The following is a 17,056-nucleotide window of genomic DNA, read 5'->3' as shown; positions in this document are numbered from 1 at the left end:
TAATTATTTAATTATTATTATTATTTAATTATTTAATTTTTAGACCGCCCTTCTCCAAATAGGTCTCAGGGCGGTTTACAACATAAATAGTTAAAACACAATAAAATCCCCATAAAAACCTTAATTAACATCAACAAAAGTTACATATAACATATAAGCGGCGGTGGTCACAATTCTGATCTTAGTTACCTGACTTCCCCCCAAGTTCAGCCTGGTGGGGAGAATAATATTCAGAAGAGGGTGGCACCAATACAATAGATCTAACAATGATCTCGATGTTAGAGATCTCAATATTGGAGGGGATCCTCTGATGGATTTGTGGGAGAGCTGCCCTGGCCTCAACCATATGCCTGGCGGAAGAGCCAGGCATATGGTTATTATTGTTATGGGTATGTAAACCACATTCCGCAGTTCCCATTTGTCTCCTCTGGGTTTCTGCAGAATTCCTGCATGGACACTACCCTATTGAATCAACCATCCCCCTTTCTGTCATTTATAAATAATTCCATTATATCTGATGTCAACAATACGTTATAAAAAGCATGAAGTTTTGTTTCCCATTAAATGATCCAGCATTTCTGTATGGAAGTAGCTCTTATAAGGACAATATTTCCATTTACATGCTAATGAAGTGCTTTGAAAAGTGGCATGCCAACTCATCAACAAATCAAAGTGGGAGCTAATGGATGTGTCTAGAAGACTAACAAGAGAGGCATAAGCAGAAGGGGGACAGAGTCAATGTATAAGACCAAAGACACCTGCATTTAAATAGGCCAAATGGAAAAGATAAATGTGTATTTTCACAAGATCGACTGAAAATAATGGGGGAGGAGGGAGCCAGTGGAGAGCCAGGAAAGGAAGAGGATCCAAGAGCCTTTCCAATTCTCAAGTCAGTGTGCCAGTTGCCCTTTTAGATGGCAGGAAGGCAGAAGCCAAGAAGACTGTTTCAGGGATGGGGGAGTCTCACACTTGTAATGTTTTATATGTGGGGCTGCCCTTGAAGACTTTCTGGAAGTTTCAATTAGTACAAAATAAAAAGGTTTTCTTATGACTAGAACACACAGATAGGTATAATATTGATTCCATCTTAAAACAGTTGCATTGGTTACTAAAACGTTTCTGAGTCTAGTTCAAGGTGTTGGTTTTGATTGTTACAGCTGTACACAGTCTAGGGCTGGATTACTTGAAATGTCATCTGCTTCTCAGCATGAGCCCGTAATATGAGATCTCCAGGTCCTGTCTGGAGGCCGGCATCTCTAGCCTGCAGGCCCTTGGACTCTTTTTGAGGCCAAACACTTGAAGAGCTGGAACTTTTCACTACCCAAAGAAGTCCCGGTTTACAATCAAACACTTCCAGCACAACACTTCCAGCACTCAGCACCTGCCCTTCTAATCTGCCACCCTCTTTCCCTCCTGGCAGCAGTGGAGGAATTTCCTAATAAACTTCTCATGAGTCCCCATTTTTAAAATACTTCTTATCATGTTTGGAACTATGTTATTCTCCAAATCCAAATTAACCAACTAGAGGGCCAGGCAGATAAAAATGTTGAAATGGATGGGAAATTATACATGATTATTATTTAAACTATTATGGCTGTATCACTTACAGGCATTTCTAATAGCACAAAACCCATTCCCTTCTTAAACCAGTGAAGCTGCCTGTTTCCCATCCTATCCTCCTTCTTTGTTTCTTGGCATTGGCTCTGTGTCTGTTCCAGCCGAGATTTCAGGCCATTCAGTCTAGAGTCATGCCATCTGCTAAAAAGGATTGCCAGGGAAATAGTTAATGATGCCATTTACAATGATGTCATTGTGTTCTGAGGCAACAGTCCCTTAGATTGATCAACTGCAGTTCCAAGTTGCTTGTCTGTAGGGTCAGGAAACAATTTCTTTTCACCACAAGCCCTTGTGTGAGATTGAATGCATACAGAAGTCACCCCATTCAGTTCAATGAAGGGGCAGATAGATGTTTTAAGGAGGTGGACTCATCAGAGACAGGCCTGGAAGCAAGCAGGACCCATGCAACAGGGCCTAGTGCTGGCTGCGGTGCAACTCAGCCAGACTCTTCCCAGGAAGAGGCTGACAGGAGAGGGAAGGAGAGAAAGCTACAGGTAGGTTGGCTGTGTGGTATAGCGGTTAGAGTTTTTGGACTAGCATCTGAAAACCCTGGTTCAAATACTCTGCCATGGAAACTTGTTGGGTGGCCCTGGACTAATCACACACTCTCAGACTACTCACCTAGTAGGGCTGTTGTGAGGATGAAATGCAAGAGGGTGATGTATGCTGCTTTGGGTGCCCATTATGGAGAAAGGCAGGGTATAAGTTAAGTAAATAAGGAAGCAGGAAATAGGGAGAGGCTATAGGGGCAATAGTGAGGGAGGGGGGAATGGCACTAAATGAGATCCCCTCCCACAAGTCCCCTGCTTGTTGAGAATGATTTCAGGGAAACATTATGATGAGGATAAGACATTTTCAATTGATTATCCTAAGAGAGTGCTTCCAGTCAGTTTAAGGGTGAAGTCCTCCTTCTATGGAAAACTTGTTTCTGGAAAACTTGTTTCCAGAAATCTGATGAAGTACAAAATATGGTGGATTTTGAACATATGTTGATAAATTGTGTTTCAATGTCTTTTGTCTAGAGACCTAACCTTGTGTGGATGACATAATCAGTGTGTGGAAGGAAGAGGGGAAAAGGTAAATCGCTCTTCCATGCAGTGACTGGGACTTCTGTTCAGAACCTGCATGCAACCTACATGCTGCACAAAGGCCTAACGTAGATTGTGCCATTTCCTCCCTTTGTCTTCCCCTGTGCAGCTTCCTGAACTGCACAGCTATTCATTTCTGGGAGTCACGTGACTCCAAGGATAACTTTCCCCAATGTTAGAAAGGTCTGCTGGAGAGGATGGGAAGGCAGGAAATATCTACAATCCTTGCACCAAGCCTTGTGATGCAGTGGTCCCCAACCTGCGGGCCGCACCCCGGCGCCGGGCCGCAAAGGCCATGGTGCCGGGCCGCGGTTCCCTCTCCCCGCCCCCCCCGCAGTAAAAAACTTCCCCGGCCGCAAGCTTGCGGCCCGGGAAGCTTCTTACTGCGGGGAGGGCAGGGAGAGGAAATCAGGGCCGGGCCGCGCCCGCGCGGCCCGATCCGGGGGCGCGGCCCGCGGGTGCGGCCCGATGCGTGGGCGTGGCCCGATGCCCTGCCGGTCCCCAGCCTAATAAAGGTTGGGGACCACTGTTGTGATGGATCCAGCCATGGGTATGCCAGGCTGCTTTCTTTCATGTGGCCTTCTGGCTAATATTATGAACTGGGAAAGTAGCCAGTTGTTGTAATTCTGCAAGGAATTTGTTATTTTGTTATTCTGTTTTGTTGTTTTGTTTAGTATTTGTTCTTGTATTTGTTCTTATATTTGTTTTTATATTTGTTGTATTTTAATGGGTTTTTTTTCTTTCAAATGTTGCAAGCTACCCGGAGTCCCCCGTGGGAAGCGGGTATAAATAATTAAATAAATCTCAGTTAATCATAAGGACTTCAGTTGATTAAGCTACTGGTTGCATATTCTGCACCTGAAAACAATAGTTTTCAAGAAAAAGCATTTTTTCCCTAACACATGCCCACACATCTTGCAGCGGGTGCTGATTTGCCCACTGAGGTAAGCAGCAGCAACTCCTGGAGCCATTTCAGATTAGAAAAGTAATCGGTGCAGGTGTAAATCCCACTCTTCCCTGAAGGCACACTCCTGATCACAATGGGATTGACCTGTATGTGGTTTTAAAGGGGAAAGGTTGGTAGCTCCATTCATGGACCTCCCAGCATTCTGGGCTGATCTCCCCTAAGAAGAGGCATTCCTTCATGTGTAGGAGGGAAGAGGGGATAGATCTTTCACGATGATACCACAATTTTGTCTTTTACAATGTTTGAAAAAAACATTCCAATGCCCAAATAATTGAGTATACTTTTAGCCTCATAAAAGTTGACCTACTTAGCTGAATTCAGCACTCCTCCTGAAAACCCTTTTGAACTTATCTGTGTATATCCTTAGCAGAGAGCAGCCACATGTGTGCTCTGTCCCCAAGGCTTTAAAAGCATGTCAATCTCCAACAGAGTAATTGGCAGGTTGGCTACTAGCACATTTCAATGGAGAACAGGGGTGTTCGAATACCAGCTGGTTCAACTCACATCTTTTTGGCTCACTGAGCACAGAGAACTGATTTTTTGTTTAGCAGTTCAACGGCTTGTTGAATTGCTTGTGGCTGTTAGGCAAACTGCTTCTCAGTTTTCCTTCCTGATCATGCAATAGAAAGAAGGAGCCTTGTGTGTTTGCCTGTTCTCATGTAGCCCAAGAGAATTCTCCTACTCACCCTGCCACAGTATTAATGTTCTGCTCAGCAGGCAATAATCATTTCCAAACCATGTAAATCAATCATAAGCAAATGCTGTGTGTTAATAGGAATCCTACCCTTCAGCCGTGGTCTAAGTAGTCCCTAGTTATTGCGAATGGCTGCCAAATGGTTTGAGTTGGCAGTGACTTTGCATAAGCGCCGTTTGGGGGACAAATGTCAGCCTGTTTGGCAGGTGTTTACAGATGTTCAGCACAAACCAAACAGGCTGTGCAATTGTCTTACATCTGACCAACACCTTTGAGTAAAGTTTGACTGTCAAACACACTCAAGGCAATTTTCCCCCACCCCTGCATTCCTAATTTAGATATAGTGATCTGACTCAAGCATTTGCTGGCAGCAATTTGGCCAATGGGGATTCAAAGGTTTTGTTGAATAAGCTAGTTCAGCAACCCATGCAAGGTAACCAACCTACCCCAAGGTGAGTTTGGTCGTCTGTCTCACTGTGGCAGAAGCCTCCTTACTTTTAGCAAGCACATCAAGCACTGAAGAGTGACGTGATGCATACTAAAATGGATATCTTGACTTAGCCCCAGCTGCATAGCTGTCTTGTGCACCTGCATGTGCCTCCTAATCCCATGTGTAGACTAGTAAGACCAGGAATGGAAATTTAGCATCTATATCCAAAAATATTTGATGTTTGCATTAGCAGTCATATGGCAAAGTGCTGACGAGGTTGTAGCCTCATGTATTTAAATGTTCCCCATTTGTGCAGGATCCAAGATGTTGCTCTTCCACTTACTATGTACTTGATGTCTCCACGCGAGCTCTTTGGCTTCTCTGCCATCTGCAGTGTAAAATGAGTTAGGGTCAGGCCCTTGACTATGTAACAGTCTGCTAAGATAAGGTCCGCTGGAGGAAGCCTCTGGTTCTTAGAGACCCTTGTCCCTGCTGTCTTGTACATTACATTACTGAGAGAGTTCAGTTTTTTTTCTTCTTCAAATGGATCCAGGGCTTCTGTTGCTTTGGCTTTACAAGATATAAATAACATCAACAAATAAAATTGCCATAGATTCCTGAGCAGCAAAAGCTTCCTGGGAGGATACTAATGTGTGTGACTACTAAATCAAAGTGTTTTGTGCAATATATTAGAAAACTTTGCCTAAATAAAACCTCTTTTACGGGAAGGGTATCCACAAGATGCCACTTTTCAGCATTGGACGGTTAAAAATATGGAAAGTGTCTGTGTATAGAAAGCGCTGCTTCTATTAATCTTGTTGCTGTGCCCTTCATGTCTCCAATATCCAAAGGTAAATTGATAAATTACCAGATCCTAACATTTAAAACCGGCCTCCTTCCCGCACAGCAGCTGTAATGAGCAGCCTGCAGTCAGCCAGCCTCTGTTCCTTTTTCCTTAATTGCTCCCAGTATTAAATAAAAGGTTTTTCCAGGCTCTCTGTGTTGCTCCCTGAAAACAGGATAAAATACAGCAAAGTTCTAATGAGCTGACGGGAATGCCTCAAGATGTCCTCCTCCTCTCTTTTTAGCACCCCATTTACATTCTCCTTCCAGATTACTTTAGCCCTCTTCTCTCTTTATCACCACACAACATCGAGCACTATAGCTCAAATTCATGTTGCAGAGCAAATTCTGTGCTATTAGAGGAAAGATTGTCTTCTTTTCCTCAGCGAGGAGTTTTGTTTTATTTCCCTAATGGAGGAGTTGGATGTTGAACTGCAGAACTGCTTAAGCCATAACATTTAATTTTCAACTTTTGTCCTTTACAGCCTATTAACTCAGCGGCTGTTTCTCTCCCTTTCCTCGTTTTCCGACGCGAATTGATCTCATTGTGCTCAAATGAATAAAAGGTCCTAGAGTCCAAAGCATTTCCGCATGTATTAAGCTCGTAAATTAGATCTGCTTTTCTTTTTTTAAGCCTCTTCCAACAAAAGGCTGCAACTTGGGACGTTGCTTATCACTTAGGAGAGGCTTTTAATAATGCAAATTCCTTTTTGACATGGGTGAACGGGACTTAGCTTGTGCACTATTGCTGCCATGGGGAAGCCCCATGCCACCTCAGGACCTGATTGGTGCAATGGGACTTCATGTCCCGCCATAGCTCCCCACTGGGATGAGGGGAGGCAAGCTGCCTCCTCCCACATCCTTTTATAATGGGTGGGGTGGGAGGCGTGAGCGTCTTTCCCTCTGCTCCCTCCACAAGGCCAGAGCTGAGAGAAGACTTGTGCTGCATGGCCTAGCAGCTAATGACCTGCGAGCGGTGAAGTCTGACGATGGATGGAGTCTTTTGCTGCGTCGATGGCATGGCGCTTAAGGAAAGGCCAGGCCAGGGAAGAGGGAAGGAGGATAGTGCCATGGAGGTGCACTTGTGCCCAAGTGGTACGTGGCACAGATTGGTCAGCAGGCTGTAATGATACCAAAGCCCGGGAGAAGGCCTCCAACAATGGCCAGGCCAGATGGGATCTTAAGAAACATGATTAATGGAGCATGTAAGTGGGCCCATATGTTCACAAGTCAGACCCACCTTCCTGAAAAAAATTTTAAACTCATGGCCCCCCTGTGTGGCAGAACCATTCTGGTGATGCTTTGTTTCCCAGGGGGACACAAACTATGGGGCTTAATGCTTCACAGCACCACACCAGGCCTGGTGCAGCCACCACCATGCAGAATCAGCCTGTTTGCCTCCAGAACAGACAGAATGAAAATCAAAGAACAGTTAGACTGCTAGAACTCTCCCTCCTCTCCTATTTTATACTTCTAAGCAGTTTTGTAGTGTGCTGTCTCATTTAAACTCTCTGCCAACAGATTAGGGAACATGTGCTAAGTAAGCAGAACCTACCTGGGAAAGGTAGTAACTTAATAATGAGCCAGATTTTAGATCTGTTGATTCTGGATTGGGAGGTGAAGCTGGGAAGGGTGTAGTTTGGAGAGAGAAGTGGCCTCAATGGGGAAAAATGCCAGAGTCCACCCTCAAATTCAGCCATTTTCTCCCAAGAAATTGATCTCTGAAGTCTGGAAATCAATTGAAACTCATGTTGGTGTGTTTGTGGCAACTCCTGCAACCACCCTGCAGCTGCTTCTTGACAAGAACACAATTGTAACTGTCAAAGAACCTTTTAGGTTGAACAGGTCTTCATGTGCTTCACAAAACATGCTAGCAACTTATATAAAATATCCTAACAGTAATAGCCCTATTTTATAAAGCTACAAAACTCACAACAATCTGCATCTTTGGTCATAAATGGGACATTTTTTTATATGATGAAAAAATGTCAGCATTAAGTTTTATGCACTTATTTTATGTAAAATATTTTTATCATATCTTACCTCCGCAGACTCAAGAAGGCCAGCAATGCTACAAGGTTGCATTGGAATATGCCAGGCCAATTAGCAAAATTGAAGTGCAGATCAAAATGCATGAATTACAATGCCCCAACTGGAGATGGCCCAGATTTTCCACAGACATATAGCCCCGGCCCAGCCACAGACATATGCCCAGATGAAGCCCACGTTCCCTTGCCATGGCCCAACTGAGGGCCTGAGTCATGCCAGGCCTGGGGCTGCCTGGACTGACCCTAATGTCATCAAGAAACAGGAATTAGCCCCATGAGCAGATAAGTGCCAAGCTGAATTCCTTGTGTGGAAGTGGTCTGACTCTAAACAGGAATACCGTAGGGGTTAACCTCTCAAGAACAAAGTAGCTGAAGGTTGTTAGGGCTGTGCAAAGCTTTTTATTCTAATGCACATGTAAAGTTTAGATTGGGTCCAGCTGGACTCTTGGCAAACAGGATCCTTGGCAATAAAAGTGTATGCTGGCCTCTTTACTGGTTGCCTGTGACATAAATAATGCATGTGCTCACTTTAGTGATAGGAATTTCTTTCCATCAGCAGTTTGGGAGAGCTCTACTTTTATGTACTGAGAATACACTCTTTCCCATTTACAAGTATGATTAAGATGTCAGCTAAAGAGGGTTTGTTTGTTTTTTGAAAATAGGAGCAGCATTTAATGAAGATTGTTATTTTGGGGAGGAGATTTCAATTAATTTTGGACACACTTTTGATTTGTAGGTAGCAAAGTCGTCAGCACGTGGTCCAAAGTTCTATCGTGGCCTTGGAGACAGTGTGAAAGAAAACTGGTTTTGCCTCTTTGGACAATACTCAGAACTAGTGAAGGTGAGACCTGATTTTAAACGTGACCCTAGCGGGACAGAGAAATGTGCCCACACACTCAGCTGCTCACTTAAGCTGGGCCCTTAGTGGACAACATTAACATACTGGAAGTCTGCTGCCCTGGCATACTAATGTTGCATGCCTTGCAGTATCCCTACTGCTGAGCCACATCTGCCTTCATATCTGGCTCACATCCAGTTCCTTTGAAAGGCGGAGGCTTTCAGCCTTTCCTGGCACATGCAACCAGTTCCTGGAGCTGCCAGGGATTTAACATGGGCTGTCTGGGCACAAAGCATGTGTCTTCCCTCTGAGCCCCAGACCCTTCCCTCCTGAAGTGTGCTTCCTGGTTAAAATCAGAATCGGGAGAATTTGTAGTATAAATACTACCTTCAGTTTCTGGGTCCTATTATTGTTTATGAATGGTAGGGGATTCTTTTGGTAAGAGATGAGAAGCAACCTAATGTAATGGAGTGAGTTTTCCAAAGTTTATTTTACAGGTGTTTAATTTAAGCACTGCCAAGTCTGAAATTGAGGGCAGGCTTCATGATTCCGACTCACAACATAATTTGGCAGCATTTAGCAGACTCCAAGTTCTCTCTGAGATCAGTGTGTCTACAAAGACTACCTGTCAGCTTGAGAGTGCATTCTGAGAGCAGGGCTTTTATTGTGTTATGGCATCAGGCAGTGCACATGGCATTCTTAGAAGGGCAGGTTTAAGACAGCTTTTATGAACTGAGATCATATTTGATGAAGTGGAGCAATATCAAATCCAGCACATTGTGTGCTTGAGAAAGGAACTCTATTTTGTGTCCTTGATTGCTTAGAACAGAGGTGTCGAACTTATTTGTTATAAGGGCTGAATATGACATAAATGTCACTTTGTTGGGCTAGGCCATGTGTGCCATAAATTGTAATGCCAGGTACCAGAGATACTTGACCACCAAACATGACCCACACCCCTCCTCAGTATCTAACCTCCCTTTGCTTGATATGTACTAGAAGTTTTGCAAAGTACAGAGAGCTATTTCTTGACAACCAGAGCTTCTTGTGGCTCTCTAAAGACTAATGTATTTCAGGCATTTTTGACAAGCAGGAGTATGAAGTGCTGTATTCCATAGCTGCAGGTGCAGCAGCCAAAAGAAGGTGGCCAAGTAGCATCAACCCAGGATAACCAACAAGTTCTATGTTTAAAAAAAACTTCTATAGTCAACAGTCTTTGAGGAGGGGAGGGGGGTGAGGCAGTCACATAATTCCTTACCTCCCTCTGTCAAAGTTCCAAATTCAACAAGCTTGAACCACAAGGGAAACTGAAATGCTCCCCAAAGCAAGCTTCAAGTGGTATTACTCTACTTTAATAGGTTTCTGCACCTTGCTTTCCTACCAGCTTCACAGCATTATCCAACCACCCAAAATATTACTCTGCATGCAAACCCAGCCAATGAGGTTAAATTGCATTCTGCCAAAGAGGCCCAATCAGCTCAAACTGCACTCTGCCAATAAGGGCCAATCAGCTCAAATTGCACTCTGATAATAAGGTCCAATCAGTCAAATTGCACTCTGCTAGTGAGGCCCAATGAGGTTACATTGCACTCTGCCAATGAGGGTCAATCAGCTCAAATTGCACTCTGCCACTGAGGCCCAATCAGCTCAAATTGCACTCTGCCAATGAGGGTCAATCAACTCAAATTGCATTCAGGCCATTTACTCCCAACCCGATTGGCCCCCTCAAAAATAGCCCCCCAATAGGAGATGTCCTTCAACCAGGAAAGGCCTACCCTGATAGTTTAGACCCAATCAGCAAGGAGACCTTGACTAAGAAGGGCTTATAAGGTGTCACCTTTCCACCTCTAACTTTCTGCCAGTTTCAGAAGTTTGCTGGGTGGAAAAGGAGGCAGCCTCAGAGCGTGCCCTGCCTGTAAATTGCCCTGGTCTCTGGACCTCTTTCATCTTAAAGAACATGGTGGGGGGAACAAGCTGCCTTCTGGGGCAGTTTCTATGCCTTATGGAGGGAAGATTTGCAGGAGAAATTGCCCCCTGGGATCCAGGGCAAGCAGGGAAAGCCTCTATCAAAGGAATGTTTACTTATGAGTAGGTCGCAGTCCCTGTTCTGGGAATCTTTACTCATGAGTAAGTCATGTGAGGTTTGCAATCTGCATTCTGAGAAGGGAGAAATGCTTTGGGGATAACCATTGCAGGGAAGGTAATGCTGATGTGGATGGGACTGGGAAGATGTAGCCTTTCCTTTTCCATATGCATGCTGCCTTGCTCTTGCTGCAATCCTTCCAAGACCATCACAACAAAGCACATTTGAGACCAATGGTATAGAAGATAGGGAAACGGTAGATGGGGCAAAGAAGCACCATGAGGCCATGGAAACATGTGGAGGGAGGGGACACTGTTTCCCAGTAGCACCTTCTCAGTAGAAGAGTTGGCTTTTATGCCTTGTTTTCCATTGTGAAACAGCCTTGTGGGATGAACGGTCCGGCCTCTCCAGGGCCAATCAGTGTGCACCCAGCTGCACCCTTCCTCTCCCTACAACAGACACCCTGTGAGGTAGGTGTGGCTGAGAGAGCTCTGAGAGGAATTGCTCTGTGAGAACAGTTTATAACAGGACTGTGATTAGCCCAAGATCACTCTGCTTGTGGAGGAGCAGGAAATAAAATCCAGCGTGCCACATTAGGAGCCGCTTCTCATACCCACTTCACCAAGCTGTACAAATTGCCATTGCCTTAAGGAGATGTAGCCAGAACACAGGCAGAAGAAGTTGTTGCAGAAGGATGGTGTCTTTTTTGACTTGCTCATTGATCGTTAGGGATGAACAATGACAGAGATATCAGCCTCCAGCTGGGACCTGGAGATCCCATTTCTGGGGTTTCTCAAAGCTTGAAGAATATTTCAAGGGTTTATCAATGGTAAAAAAAAAGTTGAGAAAAGCTGACACAGAGGCAGTAGTTGAGAAACCTTCCGTAAGTTCTTTACCAGCCAATATTTTCATTCTTGAGTTATAGACGTGAGGTAAGGGGTGAGGGCTTGGTGAGGGAGGGCGGGAGCTGTAGGGGCAGGGCCAATCAGGGTGCAGCTGGGTGCACACTGATTGGCCCTGGAGAGGCCGGACCGTTCATCCCCCAAGGCTGTTTCACAATTGTTAAGAGGCACCAAATGGATAAGATTTCTACTACCTAGCCTTTTCCTCATATTTTTCTCCCAGGAGAGGTGAGATAATAAAGTGGATAACCTTTGGTCAATGGGGGGGGGGCAGTTTGGGAGAGGTATTATTTTTGCCTTGTTTTGGGTTCTCTGTGTATAAATCCTTGGTTTTATCTTTGGCAATTTCTATACTTCTGAGGAGTTCATTATTTTTAATGTGGTGCTTTTCCTCACTGCCCTCAGTTAGTCGGTTGCTTGTTTTCCACTCATTTGTTGCTTACTGATTCTGGGTAACGTTGCATATTTTCATTACCTAGGATTGGATAGGTAGACACTGAACAAACCAACTGCAATACTCCTATTTCTCCACAATACTATTGGGGCAGGCAGGTGGCCCACTAGACAGATGTTCTGGAACAAATTCTTTTACTTACAGTTACTAGTTTGTTTAAAAAGTCACCTTATACAAAGGCTTGTAAAATCAGACTCCGTTGTCCGGCGCACTTGAAACTTGGGGAGCCTCTAGCAGAGATGCTGAACCAGGTTCCCCAACACATTTGGTGAAAACACATTTGCTTGGGAAAATCTGCCGTATTCCTTGCATGGAAAACAGTGGACAAACGTCCAGTTTGATTGTAATGAAACAGAAATGGAACCTGATACTTTCTCATGATACAAGATGTTTTTGACAATGAAATCAGTATGCTTTCCCTTCCTTAAATTGTGACACAGACTTAGGGCCTTTTCGCACGGGGATCTTTGTTGCAAATTGTTTGCGGAATGAAAAATCGCCATTTAAAATAGTGGAATTCGTCGTTATGCATACCTGCCTTTGTAGTGGAATCAGTTGCGTTTTTTAGCGTTTCCCACAGGCTTCCGGTCTCGGCAGAAATCGCTAGAAAGGAAGCGCTATTGCCAAGCTCGTCCCGCCCCTGGCCGTCAAGCAGCCAATGGGCAGCCGTTAGCATGCTCCCAAACAGCCCCTTTCCCTTTAAGAAAGGTTTTAAAAAAAAAAAAACAGACCCATAGCAACGAATCTAGGTAGATTCGTTGCAACGGAGAGACCCATCCAGCTGCCTAATGTGAGCTGTCGTTTGATTGTATGATCGTTGGCACGCTGCCTCGAGTGATAAAAAAAAAATCCCCCCCCCCCTCTCACGGGCCCGATTTTCGGCTGAATTTATGTGTGAAAAATAAAGGGACTTTATTTCAGCAAACGGGCTTTTATGTGGTTTGTGCTTAGTGACTAAAGGTGAAGGACTGAAGCCAGGGAAGCCTCTAAACAGAAAGAGGCTCGCCGGTGCGTTTATCCCCGCTCGCTCGGAGAAAAAAAAATGGCGATCGCTTCGCCGGAAATTTGGAGGACAGGCTCTGAAGGAGGGACTTCGAAGAACCAGCAACAATGGTAACGCACAGGTCTTTAGCGCTACTGTTGCAGATTGGTTGCAGGAGTGTATCGCTATCCGGAGGGTGAATCCACTTTTCTGGATTCCCCTGAAAGCGCTACAACGAAGCGCTTTTTGCGGGTCGGTTTCAGGATTGTTGCAGATTGTCTACGACGTCGTGGGTTATGGCAAATTAGTAGCGTTTCCAATTAGCAACCATTTTGCTATTTTGAAGCCGTGCGAAATGGCCCTTAAAATATAATTTTTCCTTTGCATCCCTACATGTTAGTTTAGTTTTAATTTTTCCTTTACAGTATTTCATGCACTCATTTTATTAGGTTCTCTATTTGCTTCCATTGATTTCAATGGGAAATGCAATGCCGGCAGCAGCAGCTGATTGGCAGTCATCACTGCCAGTTATGGTTGCTGCTGAGTTCCTTTCTTTGCATTCTTTCTCAGAATCACCGAATCCTAGAGTTGGAAGGGGCCATACAGGCCATCTAGTCCAACCCCCTGCTCAACGCAGGATCAGCCATAAGCATCCTAAAGCATCCAAGAAAAGTGTGTATCCAACCTTTGCTTGAAGACTGCCAGTGAGGGGGAGCTCACCACCTCCTTAGGCAGCCTAGTCCACTGCTGAACGACTCTGAAATTTTTTTTCCTGATATCTAGCCTATATCGTTATACTTGTACCTTAAACCCATTACTGCGTGTCCTTTCCTCTGCAGCCAATGGAAACAGCATCCTGCCCTCCACCAAGTGACAACTTTCAAATACTTAAAGAGGGCTATCACGTCCCCTCTCAACCTCCTTTTCTCCAGGCTGAACATTCCCAAGTCCCTCAACCTATCTTCATAGGGCTTGGTCCCTTGGCCCCAGATCCCTTGGCCCCAGAGGTTGCTCTTCTCTGTACCCTTTCAATTTTATCTACGTCCTTCTTGAAGTGAGGCCTCCAGAACTGCACACAGTACTCCAGATGTGGTCGACCAGTGCCGTATACAATGGGACTGTGACATCTTGTGATTTTGATGTGATGCCCCTGTTGATACAGCCCAAAATGGCATTTGCCTTTTTTACCGCTGCATCACACTGCCTGCTCATGTTTAGTTTACAGTCCACAAGTACCCCAAGGTCTCGTTCACACACAGTGCTACCTAGAAGCGTATCCCCCATCCAGTAAGCATGCTTTTCATTTTTCTGACCCAGATGCAGAACTTTACACTTATCTTTATTAAATTGCATCTTGTTCTCATTTGCCCATTTTTCCATTGTGTTCAGATCTCGTTGAACTCTGTCTCTATCTTCTGGAGTATTTGCCAATCCTCCCAATTTGGTGTCATCTGCAAAGTTGATGAGTAGTCCCTCCACCCACTCATCTAGATCATTAATAAATATGTTAAAAAATACCGGACCGTGCACCGAGCCCTGAGGTACGCATCTGACCTCTGTGATTTTAAGGCCAGATTAAAAGATTTCCAACTATAACCACTGTCTGAACTAATCCCTGATGACAGTTGGTACTGTTTGGAAGTCTGCATTACCCAGTGGAGCCTTTTTTCATTTTGAGATTGATTGGTTGATATCAAAATTTATAACCCTAGAAACAATGCACTTTTCCGAGTTTCTGTACAAGAATAGTGTGTAAAAAAGGTAAAATGTGATGAGATACAGAAGGCTGTGTTTGACAGAATCTCAAAAAAAGTGAAAGAAGAAAAATGCCATAGACAATGTTGACATACCCTGGAGTAGGATACAAACACAGGTCATCCTCCCAAGGCACATGGTCATGATAATCACAGCTACCGAATGTTTCTTTCTGGCTATGTATTTTTAGAGGTCATTGCAACACTTCAGGTGTTTCAAAGGTGGTAAATTTAAAATGAAAAATGAGGCCTGCTGATATTAAGTGCTGTAGCTAATGATGTGAGGCTAATGAATTGTGACCTGTGTTATTACAGTGAAATATTTACAACCCTTGGAAATCTCAATTAGATTACAGGGCTTCTCCTTGATGGATTACGGGGAGGGGGATGATACTTTGAGAGGACTGAAGGAAATTTAAATGCATTGAAACACTGTCCAAGAGTCCCAGGAAATTTGTTTGTTTATTTATTTTATTTTTCAATGTATAGACCGCAGCTGCCCAAAGGGATCGTGGCGGTTTACATCATAAAACAATAAAACAAGTAACCCCAATAAAAGTTAGTAGTAATACAGGACTGTGTTCTGTCTGCCCTTTGGGTATGGCACTCCTGGGAGAATGGATGAAGCTGCCATTTTTCTGTAATTTAAGATGTTGAAGAAGTTGAACAAGGTAGAAATTTACACTTATAAAAATGGCAAAAGGCTGGAGTGCTTTGAGAATTTAGCAACAATTCCTGCTGTGTATATAGTGTAACTTGCTTGAGAGATGTAATCCTTTTATGGATTTCAATTTTGATAGGCTTTGATTCTTGAGCTGGTTTATGTCCTGATTCTGTGAGAGCCTCTATCATGGAATATATGATGTTAAATATTCAGACATATTGCATGAATGTAGGTATTGCACAAAAGCTAATTTTAAATGAAGTAGATATGGTTTAGGCTTGTGCACTAAGAGTCTGATCCGGATTGATTTGGCCTTGGATGAAGCCGCCTTGGATTGATTCAACTTTGGCCAAAGCGCTTCGACACCCATTAAAGTCAATGGTGCCTTTGACTTTAATAGGAATTTTGGCTTTTCTGCCTTTCCTGGGGCTTGGGGATGGTGCTTTTAAGTTACAGCCTCAAAACCTTCAGGGTAGCTCGGGAGACTCTTCCCTGACTTCCCCCCCAAATGTCAAAAATATTGAACCGGGGGGGCTATCCTAGGGGATCACAAAGAGGATGCCCCCATCTCCATTATATCCGATGGAGCGTGTGTCCCATGGGATATAATGGAGCCTGGAGAGACTGCAGTGGGCCTTTTCAGGGTGGGGGGAGCACTGGTGGGGATTCCTTTCCTCCCCCTGCCCCCCCGGGCAGTCCTGCTGAGACCTGGCAAGGATTTCCTTCCCCCCTAGCATTAAGTTTCCAATTTTGCATGCTGCTTGTTATTTTCTGTATAAATGAATTGAATAGTGAAAGTTGAATTCCACCTGAGCTCAAATTGCAATTGACTCTCTAATAGTGAGCAGCATCTCCAAATACTTGGGGCCATTTCGCACGGCTTCAAAGTAGCACAATGGTTGCTATTTGGAAACGCTACTAATTTGCCATAACCCACGACGTCGTAGACAATCTGCAACAATCCTGAAACCAATCAGCAAAAAGCGCTTCGTTGTGGCGCTTTCAGGGGAATCCAGAAAAGTGGATTCACCCTCCGGATAGCGATACACTCCTGCAACCAATCTGCAACAGTAGCGCTAAAGACCTGTGCGTTACCATTGTTGCTGGTTCTTCAAAGTCCCTCCCCCTGGCTCTCTCCTCCAAACTTCCGGCGAAGCGATCGCCATTTTTTTTTCTCCAAGCGAGCGGGGATAAACGCACCGGCGAGCCTCTTTCTGTTTAGAGGCTTCCCTGGCTTCAGTCCTTCACCTTTAGTCACTAAGCACAAACCACTGAAAAGCCCGTTTGCTGAAATAGTCCCTTTATTTTTTACAAATAAATTCAGCCGAAAATCGGGCCCGTGAGGGGGGGGGGGATTTTTTTTTTATCACTCGAGGCAGCGTGCAAACGATCATACAATCAAACGACAGCTCACATTAGGCAGCTGGATGGGTCTCTCCATAGCAACGAATCTACCTAGATTCGTTGCTATGGGTCGTTTTTTTTTTTTTAAACCTTTCTTAAAGGGAAAGGGGCTGTTTGGGAGCATGCTAACGGCTGCCCATTGGCTGCTTGACGGCCAGAGGCGGGACGAGCTTGGCAATAGCGCTTCCTTTCTAGCGATTTCTGCCGAGACCGGAAGCCTGTGGGAAACGCTAAAAAACGCAACTGATTCCACTACAAAGGCAGGTATGCATAACGACGAATTCCACT

At 44.5% G+C, this 17,056-nt stretch overlaps 1 long non-coding RNA gene across 1 annotated transcript in view; it reads left to right on the top strand.

Moving 5' to 3' along the window:
* Nucleotides 1–1,960: 1,960 nt before the first annotated feature.
* The window catches only part of LOC143819730 (uncharacterized), a 135,558-nt gene continuing 120,462 nt past the window's right edge, over nucleotides 1,961–17,056 (top strand). Inside the window, exon 1 of the long non-coding RNA XR_013225068.1 lies at nucleotides 1,961–2,111. This is a non-coding gene — a long non-coding RNA (uncharacterized LOC143819730). The remainder of the gene's footprint in view (nucleotides 2,112–17,056) is intronic.

This window comes from Paroedura picta, chromosome 10 (genome assembly GCF_049243985.1).
Source record: "Paroedura picta isolate Pp20150507F chromosome 10, Ppicta_v3.0, whole genome shotgun sequence".
NCBI classification, from domain to species: domain Eukaryota; kingdom Metazoa; phylum Chordata; class Lepidosauria; order Squamata; family Gekkonidae; genus Paroedura; species Paroedura picta.
The sequence above is the reverse complement of the archived record's forward strand: the minus strand, read 5'-3'. Positions and strand labels throughout refer to the sequence as shown.